The sequence below is a fragment of the Mus caroli genome, chromosome 11 (genome assembly GCF_900094665.2).
Source record: "Mus caroli chromosome 11, CAROLI_EIJ_v1.1, whole genome shotgun sequence".
NCBI lineage: Eukaryota > Metazoa > Chordata > Mammalia > Rodentia > Muridae > Mus > Mus caroli.
In genome coordinates this window covers 85,386,860-85,398,776 of record NC_034580.1, presented here as the reverse complement: position 1 = coordinate 85,398,776, position 11,917 = coordinate 85,386,860, and the positions used below count along the sequence as shown (strand labels likewise).

The 11,917-nt window shown below is 42.8% G+C and overlaps 1 long non-coding RNA gene across 1 annotated transcript; it reads left to right on the top strand.

Moving 5' to 3' along the window:
• Nucleotides 1–2,653: 2,653 nt before the first annotated feature.
• On the top strand, nt 2,654–11,450 carry LOC110304302. The gene is made up of 4 exons (XR_002379057.1): nt 2,654–2,776; nt 6,918–7,028; nt 9,793–9,898; nt 10,065–11,450. It is a non-coding gene; the product is annotated as an uncharacterized LOC110304302 (long non-coding RNA).
• Nucleotides 11,451–11,917: the final 467 nt, after the last annotated feature.

The following is an 11,917-nucleotide window of genomic DNA, read 5'->3' as shown; positions in this document are numbered from 1 at the left end:
CTTACTGAGGTTGTGATGACTTTGTTTTATGTGACCTTTGAAAGACATTTGTTCGGCCCCTCCTAAATGCTGGAACATGGGGCACTAGCACTGGATGGGAAGGAAGAAGAAACAGAGAGAGCCAAGGTCGTTGTTGCTCACAAGCTCACTCTCATAAATTCAAATACACCAACCCAGGGAATACTTTTAAACACACCAGACAATGCTGTGTGTTGTAAAGGAAGTGTTCATATGCAGCAGAAGTACAAAAACATGCACCAGAGCAGTGCCCACAGTCTGAGGGAGGGTAGGGAGGAAAGACAGGGATGGGCCTGCACTTTAGCTATGGGGGATGCATTTTGTTTCTGAAAAGAAAAAATCAGGAGACCAAGAGTGAGAGTGAGTGAGAGCTAAAGCAAGCAAGAATGGTGAGAGCGAGTGAGAGCGAGCAGGCATGGGGAGGACAAGAGAGAATGAAAGAAGGAGAGACCTGAAGCAAAATGAGCATTATCTCTTGTTTCAATTGGCAAAATCTTTAAAATGACACAAGTGGTATAATTTCTATAAATTCTTAAATATGTTATCATCAAGCGATAAAGTGAAATTGCAGTCCATAGATTTCTACAACTAAAAAAAAATACATATTTTTAAAACTCACAACAATTCTTTAAGAGATATGAGACTGATAAGAATGGATGACTTGGGGTTGAAGGACTCAACAGTTAAGAACACCGGCTGTTCTTCAAGTTTGATTCCCTTTACTTACATAATATCTCACAAGCATTTGTAACTCCAGTTCCAAGCATCAGGCACCCTCTTCTGGCATCAAAAAGCATTGGGCACAAACATGGTGCACAGACATACATGTAGGCAAAGCATCTATATGCACAAAATAATAATACAAAATTTTAGACATGTATCATTACTCTCTTCTAATTACAGAGATCCATTCTACAAGGATATCTCAGTTTCTTTGCCTGTTGCTATGAGAAAAATGTCCTAACAAAAGCAGCTGAAGGAAGGGAGGATTCATTTTGGCTTACAGTTTGAGGTTACAGTCTCCACTATGTTGGGAAAGTCAAGGAGGGAGGAGCGTGAAGCACCTGTGCACATCGCATCCACAGGATGGATGCTTGCACTTAGCTCACTTTCTTTCACTATAGTCTAGGATCCCTGTGTAAAGAATGGTGCCACCAACAGTGGATGGTTCTTCTCACTTCAATTAATCCAATCAAAATAATCCCTCTAGCCCAGAGGCTTGTCTCCAGCATGGTTCTAGATCTTATGAAATTGACAACTGTGACTATCACAAAGGAGGGAATGAAGAAAATAGGTAGATACAGAAGAGGAGACAGTAAGAGGTCTGTGGACAGGGCCTCATAGAGCCCACAAACTATCTCTGCCTGAGGTCAGTTTTGAAATTCAGTGTGTTGCTCTAAAAGAAACATCTCCATCTAGATGTAGGGAGCTGGTGACAGTTGCTTTCCTGGGTGTAGACAGTATCATGTTAGTATGATAACACAAGAATTAGAAAGACCAACAGTCAACAACCATTTATGCTAATACGCTTTGCACAATAGAGTCATACTTTGATACCCAGACTTCACTAAAATGACTAGTTTCCTGAAGAAGTCATAGTGCATTTGTTGAGTTTGGACTTCCATGGGGCAGGGGCAGGGCATAAGTGTAAAGGATTCAAGGTAATCATTTCTAAAGCATCAAGCCAGTGAGAACTTGGTGGCCTTTGGGTGACATTGTTCCTGACAGTAGTTATGTGAGACATAGTGGGACCTTCTACCATAGTCATTATGGGTGAGACTTTAAGAAAAGAAATGGGGACTCACCAATTAAGAGCAATTGCTATGCTTGTAGAGGACCCAATTACAGTTTCCAACACCTCTGTCTGGAGACACAGAAGCACTTGCAATTCTAGCTCAAAGAAGTTGTGCACCCTCTTACAGACTCTGCGAACACCTGCCTTCACAAGCATGTGCCCACATATACATAATTTAAAAAATATGAACAGAAAAAATGCGAAAAGGTAGGGGGGAAACATATTAGAGAAAACATGAGAAATTAAAAATCAGAAAACCTATGTGGTAGGTACTTCATTTGAAGAGTTATACCCCCTACTTACACCCAAATGAGAAGTGACTGTCCACTGCGTCTTCAGTTAGCTAAGACTATTCCTAGGTTCTCATGAGTCACGTGGAACAGCGAAGTATGTTCAACCTTCCCATTACACCCAAGATCTTGGAGACAAATTGTCCTGGAGATTAGAAGCTGGGCTGGACAGCATATCTTGCTTTAGCCAGCGTTCAGATTGTAGCCCTCAAGAATCTTATGAAAAGTCCCCCGCGCAAGCACACTGGGCACTTACATTATCAATGTTAGCTCTGTTTCGGTTTTGGTCAACCTGGCAATGGAGTTATCTTCCCAGAGTTATCTGGGACGAAGAACCTTGAATGAGAGAATGCCTCCATCAGATTGGCCCGTAGGCAAGTCTATAGAGCATTGTCTTGATTAATGACAGATGTGAGAGGGCCCAGGTGCTTGTGGGCAGTGCCACCACTAGAGAGGTGGTCCTGGGTGACATAAGAAAGGAAGCTGTACTAACCTATGAGGATCAGGCCAGAAAGCAGCATGCCTCGGATTCATTTCCTGCCTTTAGGCACCTGCCTTGAGTTCCTGACTCCCTTTCCTCTTCAAGTACTCTCAGTCAGTGTTTTATCACAGCAGTAAAAATCAAACTAAGATCTCTACCAAGTCGCTGCCTGTGCCTACAGAAGAGACTGAGGTATGAAATCCTTTTGCCTTTTGAAATCCTTTCTCACACTGGTGAGAAGGCTCCAAGCTGGAAAAGCAACAGCAAGACATCTCTGCCCAGATCTTGATTGTCTGTCCTTTACAGGCATGGTATTCAGGAAGAGTCTCTTAGCAGCTGATGTTTTTGACTTTAAAGGGAAAGCAGCTGATTTGGTTCTGGTTTGGGTTGGGGAAGTAGAAAGGAAGGAACGCTTCACAGAGGGAGGTGGGAAGGGTCAGTTGGTCGGGAAGAGCTCAAGGGAGGAGAAGCCAAGCAGGTTTCTTGGAAATGAAACTGCTTTCCCAGGAGAGCAGCCTGATGTGATAAGCAGGGAGTAATGAAAAACAGAGAGCTCACATTACCCTGAATGTGGGAAGCCAGACAACAAGTGGATCCTGGCTATTCCCAGATCACTGTATCAGACCAAGTCTTTCCTCAGGCTCTGGGTGGGAAAGCTTGCTTCATAAAGTCCCTACCAAGAGGTCAAGAGTGTGGAAAGAGCCAGCAGTCATAGGTCCACTGCCAGACACATTCACTTATCACAGAATTGCAGATCTAGGGGCGAGTAGCCCCTATTCAGTCCATGGCTTCCTTCTGCCATCTCTGTCCTCTAGACCCTGAATTATTGGAGGAACTGTCCTCAGGCTCGTACTTGTTTTCTTACTGTGTGGAGGGCTTGTCTCATTTTGAGGTATGACATAAGTGGAATCTCTCCCATGTCTCATAGCCCACCATAAGACAGGTTCAGTTTGATAGCCTGGCTCAAAAGGTTCACTAATAGTATTTAATATCTAACCAGACAGAGTCCCCTCCCCTTCCTTTCAAACCCACCCCCTCCTAAGCAGGCTCTCCAGAGCTTTGGCAGCTCTCACCAAAAACACAGTCTGAATTCTTGCATCACCAAATGACTGTCCTTTCTGAAGCCTGGCAGGAGTCCTGTGACTCTGTGCCAGCTGGAAAGGGGAGGAGGCAGGTCTCTAAGAAGAAAGCGAGACCTTGCTTCCAGTAGAGAGGTCCTTGGATCTGAAGGAATGGGCTAAATGTTATTTATCCTTACAGCAGGAGGGGCAATCGCAAGGCAGAGGCGCTTCTGAGAAGATGAACAACTGATGTTTCAAAAGCGCCTGTTGAACAGAAACAGAGGGGATGGCTGCTGTGCAGTCTTGCCCCACATCAACTGGAGACAGGGTCTAGGCATAGAGTCCTCCGGCTTTACTCCCTAGATCCAAATAACTGTTAGCTTCCAAAATGCTGGATCCAACTGGATGGAACATGATCTCTCCCTTCCTTTAGTCGCTCTGGATCCTGGCACTGCAATATTGGTTTGAGTTTAGACTGTGTGTATAGAAGGGTCTTATGTGATCTGAGTGCCGTGGTGTCTGCTGAAAGTGTTGAAGACATGACAGGTGGAGAAAGGGACATGTCCTGATTTCAAAATGGCTTGGCTTAGATTTAGCAAGATGCTCAAACTAATTCTGAAGGTATGTGGTACAAAGTAACCTACATACCTAATTCATATGAGAAAAACAATTTTGCTCTCTGTCTCTCTGCCTCTGTCTCTCCCATTCTCTCTCTCTCTGTCTCTCTCTCTCTCTCTCTCTGTCTCTCTGTCTCTCTCTCTCTCTGTGTCTCTCTCTGTCTCTCTCTCTGTCTCTCTCTGTTATATCTGAGCAGTAGATTTACATGTGTACATGTGTATGTAGAGGCTAGAGGAGGGCATAACATTTACTGCCATTCACTTTATATTTTTGAGGCATTCAAACTGAAGCTTGCTCTTTCAACTGGGCTGACCCAGCCAGTGAATTCCTGGCATCTGCCTGTCTCTGCCCTCCAATACTGACACTACAGACATATGTGACCATGTCTAGCTTTTGTGGGTGCTAAAATTCATTCATGTCATTGTCCTTGAATAGCAAGTGCTCTTATCCACTGAGCCATCTTCCTGGCCCTGGGAAAATGTTTTATTGTCATATATTAATTGTAAAAAGTAATGGCTTTTATTTGGTCATTTTCGTACACACACATATACTGACCATTTGGACATAGTCATCTTCTCTCCCTCACTCTTGTCCCCATCCTCCTCTACTTGATCCCCCTTCACTTTCTTTTTTGTGTGCACACGTGGGTGAAGTCCAGATGTTGACTTCAGGTGTCTTCCTCGGTCACTCTCTATTCAGTTTTTTTGAGACAAGATCTCTTACTGAATCCAGAGTAAGCCAGTTCACTAGACTCTCTGGCCAGTGCGACCCAGAGATCTTTCTGTCTCCATCTCCCCAGCGAGGGCCTGCGCCGCTGTGACAAGGTTGTCATATAGACACAGTGGATAAGAACTCATGTCCTCATGCTGGTGCAGTAGTCACTGTAGTGACTAAGTCACCCCTCCAAAGACCCCCCTTATTTTTATTTATATATTTGTTTATTTTTGTGTGTGAGCATGCATGTAGAACTCAAACAACAACTTTTAGGACTTGGTTCTTCTCTTCTTCTACTGTGTGGGCCCTGCAGATCAAACTCAGGTGGCCCAGCTTGGCAGCAGGTGACTTTACCACTCAGCCAACTCATCCTCCCTGCCCCCATCCATTTTGCTTTCCTAATAGAAATCTTATAGGAGATTTGTATCTGCTAAAACTTAAGCTTCAATAGCAGGAGTTATGTGGGGTTTTGTTCTGTCTTTCTCCAAAAGCTTAAAGACTGCCTAAACATACTACATGGTATCAATACTCAATGCAGCTGAATTAATATATCTATTCTGGTGCCAAATCTAAGTACCAAGTACTAAGTACTAGTAGGTGAAATACTTCTTACATTTAATGATACCTATTATGGATACCTTAAAGATAAGTGACGGGACTGAATTTAATTTTGTTGGTGATTCAGAGCCTGATAGTGCCTTAATACGCTATCATATGAACCGGGTAGCTCTCCTCAGTGTTTTGGGAACTGGGTACCTGTTCAGACCCTTGCTGAATGTTCTGTTGTATTTGCACTGTGATTCTTACATCATCCTACATGAATAAGTACAGGTTTTGCATCCTGCTATTGTTTAGGTACCTACTTGCAGCCTTCTTAGTTCCATTCTTTTTTTTGTTTTTTTTTCTGGAGGTTTATGATATTTGCGATATAGTCAGATGAAATGAGAACCCCGGCCTTGGAGGCATGCACTTCATCTCTGTGCACCAGACAAGCTGACCAGCTGCTCTAGAAAGCCAGTGTCATCTTTAAAATGGGAATAGAAATACAACCATGGTTACTGTAAGAATTCAGTGACGTGGTTTGTGTTGGGGCTGGGATATAGCTCAGTGAGTAATGTGCTTGCTATCCAATCTGTGTTCAGATCCTCAGGACCCATGTGAAACTGCATATAGTAGCACTCGACTGCAATCTAAGTGCTCCTGCAGCAAGATGGGACACAGAGGCGAAAACTCATGGCCAAGTAGTCTGGTTTACAAAGTGTCCACCGTGTCTCCAACAAGAGAAAGGTGAAGAATGATACCAGATGTTATCCTCTGAGGCCACACATACACTGTAACACACATGCACCTGTATTTAATATACATAAACATGGACACACACACTGGGGACAGGGAGTATATACATGAAACACCAAGGAACTCACAAATAATATAATCAGAATCTATATTTTCCTATGCCCTGCCTGGATCTCAGCAGCCCTTAGCTCCACCCCGGAGTTTCTGAAGGAGCATCCCACCTATGTTTGCCTCTCCCCTGCTTCCCTCTCCCCTGCCATGGGTGCTGTTCTGTGAATGGAGCCTCAGCACCTTGGCAGTTCCCTGGGTGAGCACCAATGTGCACAGAGGCACTGCCCAGACAACCTTGAGTTCTCGGTGGATCAGGTACTTCTGGATTCTGAGCTGAAGAAAGCTCCTCTTTGTCAGGTAAGAACTTCAGCAGTAGCAGCAGCAGCAGCAGCAGCAGCAGCAGCAGCAGCAGCAGCAGCAGCAGCAGCAGCAGGAGGGTATAGGCTGACTTTACCCAGCTTGGCTGCATCTGACCATTGCTCCATGCTTGGAACTCTGACGTTCTTCCTAAACTATGGCTCCTTCCATTTCTGTCCTCTTCCCCACAACACTATAAAATCATCCTCTGCTCTTTTTAAAAATTTGTGTTATAGAACCCAATCTGTGACCCTCCTGTGTTGGAAGAAGAGTACTTTCTTGTAGGAATGTCATGGCTTGTTCTCAGGCTGGAGGTCAGAACCGAGATGGATTCCAAAGAAGAACAGGTGGGGACATCAGAGGCTGCTCATGATAACCAGATAGGAGGCCAGGGAATTACGGCTACAGTCTGAATATGTGCTTGCAGAGGCTCGTGTACTGAGACCCTTGCCTCCAGGATTGATGGCATTTTGTGACGGTGCCTTTGGAAGGCTTGCTGACCTTAACAAAAGACCTTCCATTGAGGGACGTCTAGGTTGTTTCTGGCTATTACAAATAAAACTGCTATGAACATAGTTGATCAAATATCCCTGTGGTATAGTAGGGCATCTTTTGGGTATATGCCCAGGAGTGGTATAGCTGGGTCTTGATGTACACCTATTCCCAGATTTCTGAGAAACCACCAAATTGATTTCCAAAATAGTTGTACAAGTTTGCACTTCCACCAGCAATGGAGGAGGGTTCGCCCTGGATCTGCATCCTTGACAGCATGTGCTATCATTTCAGCTTTTGATCTTAGAATTTTTTTATGGGTGTATGATAAACTTTCAGGATCATCTTAATTTGTATTTCCCTGGTGATGAAGGATGTTGCACTTTTTTTTAAGTGCTTCTCAGCTATTCTGGAGTCCTCTGTTGAGGATTCTCTGTTTAGCTCTGTACCCCCACTTTTAATTGGGTTATTTGGATTATGGTTTTCTAACTTCTTGAGTTCTTTATAAATTTTGGTGTTTAGCCCTCTATGGGGAGAAGGGGAGGGTGCAATGGGGGAAGGGATTTGAAGGGGTGGGGTTGGGAAGAGAGGAGGGAGGGGCATTGTGATCTGATGTAAAGACAATTAAAAAAAAAAAAAGACGTTCAGTGAAGACTTTGCTCCTGCACTACATGGAGAAGGGACAGGGACAAGGTTGTCACTGCAATGAAGTGGCTTCTCCACAAACACAGAATCTGATGCTTTCCTTTGGACCTTCTAACTCTGTGACCTATGACAAATAGAATTATGTTGCTTATAGCCCTCAAGTCTATGGTGGTATACCAGCCATAGCAGATTAGGATAAACACGATCCAACGTTTTAGCCTGAGTCATGTCTTCAGACTAGACTCCATGTTGCCATGAACATCCAGCAAGAATTTTCCTAGGCAATGAATCCTGCATCCAAGAACAATATAAATCTGTTTAACGTTAATTGAACTTTTACTGTAAGTGAGGCATGCTGCCTTGCTAAACCTGACCCTTACTGATCCTGCCTCATTTCAGAGGTTAGTCTGTTAAGAATGAAAGGCATTAATCAGTCAACCTTGTTAATATACAATTACAAAGTACTGTCATAGGAATGATGGTGGTTAAGTACTTACTGAGTACTGAACTTTGTGCAAGATACTATGTTACTCTCTAAATAGATAAACAGGAACTTTCATTGTTCTTATTTTCCAAATGATAAAACCATGGCTCAGTTTACCTAAGTATTATTTTTATTTCCTATGTTTACTGAGGTGCCAAGTAGAAAATCTGGGGTGTTAACTGCTAGCCTCCATTTTCAGCTCGGTGTGTACTGTGGTTAATGCTTTGAATGAATAATACTTTCTTGGAGTTGTAGTCCAGGGAATTATAGCATCAGGTGACCAATGTCATCCAGAGGGGGGGGCAAGGGGGAGGTCAAGGTAGGCTTCTCTGGAGAAAAGGTGTTTTAGCTGAGCCAGGAGGGAGAGGCGTTAAGGGGGCGAACAGGCTGGGAACTGGAAAAGCTTTGCACGAAGAGGAAACAGCATATAGGGTGGGGCAAGCCTGAGTTGGAAAGCAGTTTGATGCTTTGAGAACAGTGAGAGAAAGTTCAGAGCGCGGGCTATGGCTCATCTTCTGGGTTGAGGTTGGAGGCAGTGGTGCCTTGTGTCCTGGGGAGCAGTGCTGGGCAGAAGGATGTCAGACAACAAACAGACTGCTTCTACTGTGCCAGGGTTGACCCATGACCAAGCCCCATTCTTTACTACAAAACTTCTTTTGTTTGAGCTCATGATCAGTAACATACGCTTTTCTCATCGTCCTGCTTAAAAATCCTTCTGCCTACGTGTTATGCTTTGGATGAAGATGAAACTCCTTAAAGAGCCACGTGTGGACACCACCTCTGCTCTCTGGCTGACCCTCTCACCTAGAGCTTGCCTGCTTTCTGTACTCCAAACTTATACTCAACATTGTTGAAATCCTTTGTGCTCGGTCACCGCCCTCAGCCTGAACGATGATCCTTCCCCAGGTCACTTGTTTGTATCCTCAGAATTCTTGCTGTTTAAGCTAAGACCTAAATGGTGGGAGGAGCCAGACGGGGAAAGTCATGGGAGGCATGTTATAGACAGAGGGACTGTAAACTCATCAGCCGCGATGGGCTGAGGATGAATTTAGGAAGAATGGAGGGACAGCTTAGTTTTAAAGTGTCCATCTAGATCAGTGGTTCTCAACCTGTGGGTCATGACCATCATGGGAGTCACATATAAGCTATTTACATTACGGTTCATAACGGTAACAAAATTACAGTTATGAAGTAGCAACGAAACTATTTTATGGTTGGGGTGGGGATTACCATATCATGATGAACTGTATGTATTAAAGGGTCACAGCATTAGGAAGGTTGAGAACCACTGCCCTAGATCATACAAGAATAAACCTCAGCCATTTTCCCACGAAGTCTTGGCAAAGAAATGAGGACATGCAGCTCAGACGTTCAGACCCCAGTGTGTACTTTGTGCTAATATTCCGGTATCTGGTTCTGTTGATTTGTGAGAATGCCACCAATTACTGATGTTCTTATGACCTTTCCACGTTTCCTGCCTACGTTTCTAGGCTGACTTATCATCTGTTGCCTGGCTTTTGTCACCATTGTGGCACAGTTGACGTCAATGTTTTACATGGAGCTACATCTACAGCTGTTCTGCTATTTGTGTTTTAGGTAAGACAGCTGCTGCATTAGTTGTCTCTTCAAAACTGTTTTTATTTTTTCTCTAGGGGGAGGGATCTGGGAGAGTTCTGTATCACATTATTCTTGCTGATGAGAAAGTCAGAGAAGACGGACTTATGAAATTAACTATAAATTGTGATGTATTCTTTATTTTCAGGCAGTGCCTCGGTTTCCAAAACAGATGTCCACATCTGAGAGTATAGTCGGGATAAGAACATGAGACCCTTACAGTCAAGTTAGAACTTGGATCCTACCTAAGCCTCATCTGTGGGTTTTGCAAATCTGTAAAGACGGGATATAAAATAATTGCTCACACCAACATTAGACAAAATAGTCTCAGGTTCCTGGGTCCCTCGAATGAACTAGTTAATCTCATCCATGCCTATGGACAAGATGTGTGATAGTGTCTATTTTTAAAATAAAAATATTTATTTTTATGTTTTTAACTATATATGTGGTGGGGATGTGCACATGAGTGCAATTGCCTTCAATAGCCAGAAGGGGGCAGTGGATCTCCTGGAGCCAGAGTGACAGGCGGTTGTTCGGTGCTTGATGTGGGCGCTGGAAACTGAACTGGAGTCCTCTGCAAGAGCAACGCTCAGTCTTGATCTCTGGCTGAGACATCTCAGCAGTCTCCTGAGCAAGTCTGCTTTCTTTACACTCACTCTTCAGCTGGAGCATGTGGCCTCTGCATGGCACAGCAACCAAGTGTAGAATGACTGTTTATTGACATCGACTGACAAACCCAGAGAGATCAGTTTGATTGTCTTGTAACCTACCAACCACACATATCTGCGTAATGGGTTGGTTCTACTTCGTGAGCTGAGACTGCGCTCTCGTTGACTATTAAGAAGTGCAATCTACACCACTTTCCGTATTTCCACGGCATTTAAGGATGTTCACAATCTGGTTTCGTTTGCCCAACAATGTAGAAGACCAGGCATAGATAAGATGTCAGCCAGGAAGCTGGGGAAGAGAAGAAAAACAGAAAGTATTAGTTCCATTTCCTGCCACCCTGAGCTCAGTACAAAAGCCACTTTAAACAACTGATGATCATTTTTATTGCACCGCCCATTGCTTTTGAAAGTTCTGGCTGCGCACTAATGAGTTTTCCTCCCACAAATTTAATTTGCATCTCCAGTAAGTACCAAGAGCAGCAGTTTTTCTATGGACTTTAAGTAGATGACTTCCTTTGTGCTTATGATTTATGCTACAAGTAATTTTCTCTTTTAATAGGGAAAATTTTAATGACTTAAAATTTAAAATTAATTATTAATATGTGAAAGCTACTTTTTAATGAGAAACCCGCTGCATAGTTTTCTCTTTACATTTGTTGGTCTTTAACCATTTGTTTCATAATTTTTATTTTCCCTTTTGCATATTTTTGTTTATGTAATATAAAGAGTCTATGGAAGCCTGAAAAAAATACTATTTGCTCTAAACAATGAAAGTATGTAATTGGTTATATCTATATCATTTTATTAATATTTCTCTTTAAATTACCTATGTGCTCTGTCATCAGTCTAATTAAAGTTTAAAAATTACACTTTTTAGCATGTCTAGCCTCTTTATCTTTGTTTGTGGCTGTGTTGTACTAGAGGTTGAACCTTGGATCTTAGTCAAGTGAATAGCAGAACACAGGCAAGTGGTCTACTATTGGGCTAGCTTCTAAAACATATTTCCTTGAGCTTATAGCTGGATGTTTGAACATTTAGCTACTCCATTTTATTTCTACTTGGAAGTATATTATTTTGTAATTTATACATTTAAAAAATTAGATGTTGCATTTGGTTTTGTTTCTAAGAAAAACATTACTGGACATTTAAGTAAAGTTCAAAATGATGTAGAGATTTTCAAGCCGTCAAATGTTTTTAATTTCATGGGTATGATGGCTCATGCCTTTAATCCCAGTGCTCATGGGGCAGAGAGAGGTAGGATCTTTCTGAGTTTGAGGCTACCCAGAGTTTTTAATTTTCTTATAAAAAAATGTAGCTTTAATACTGTCATTTC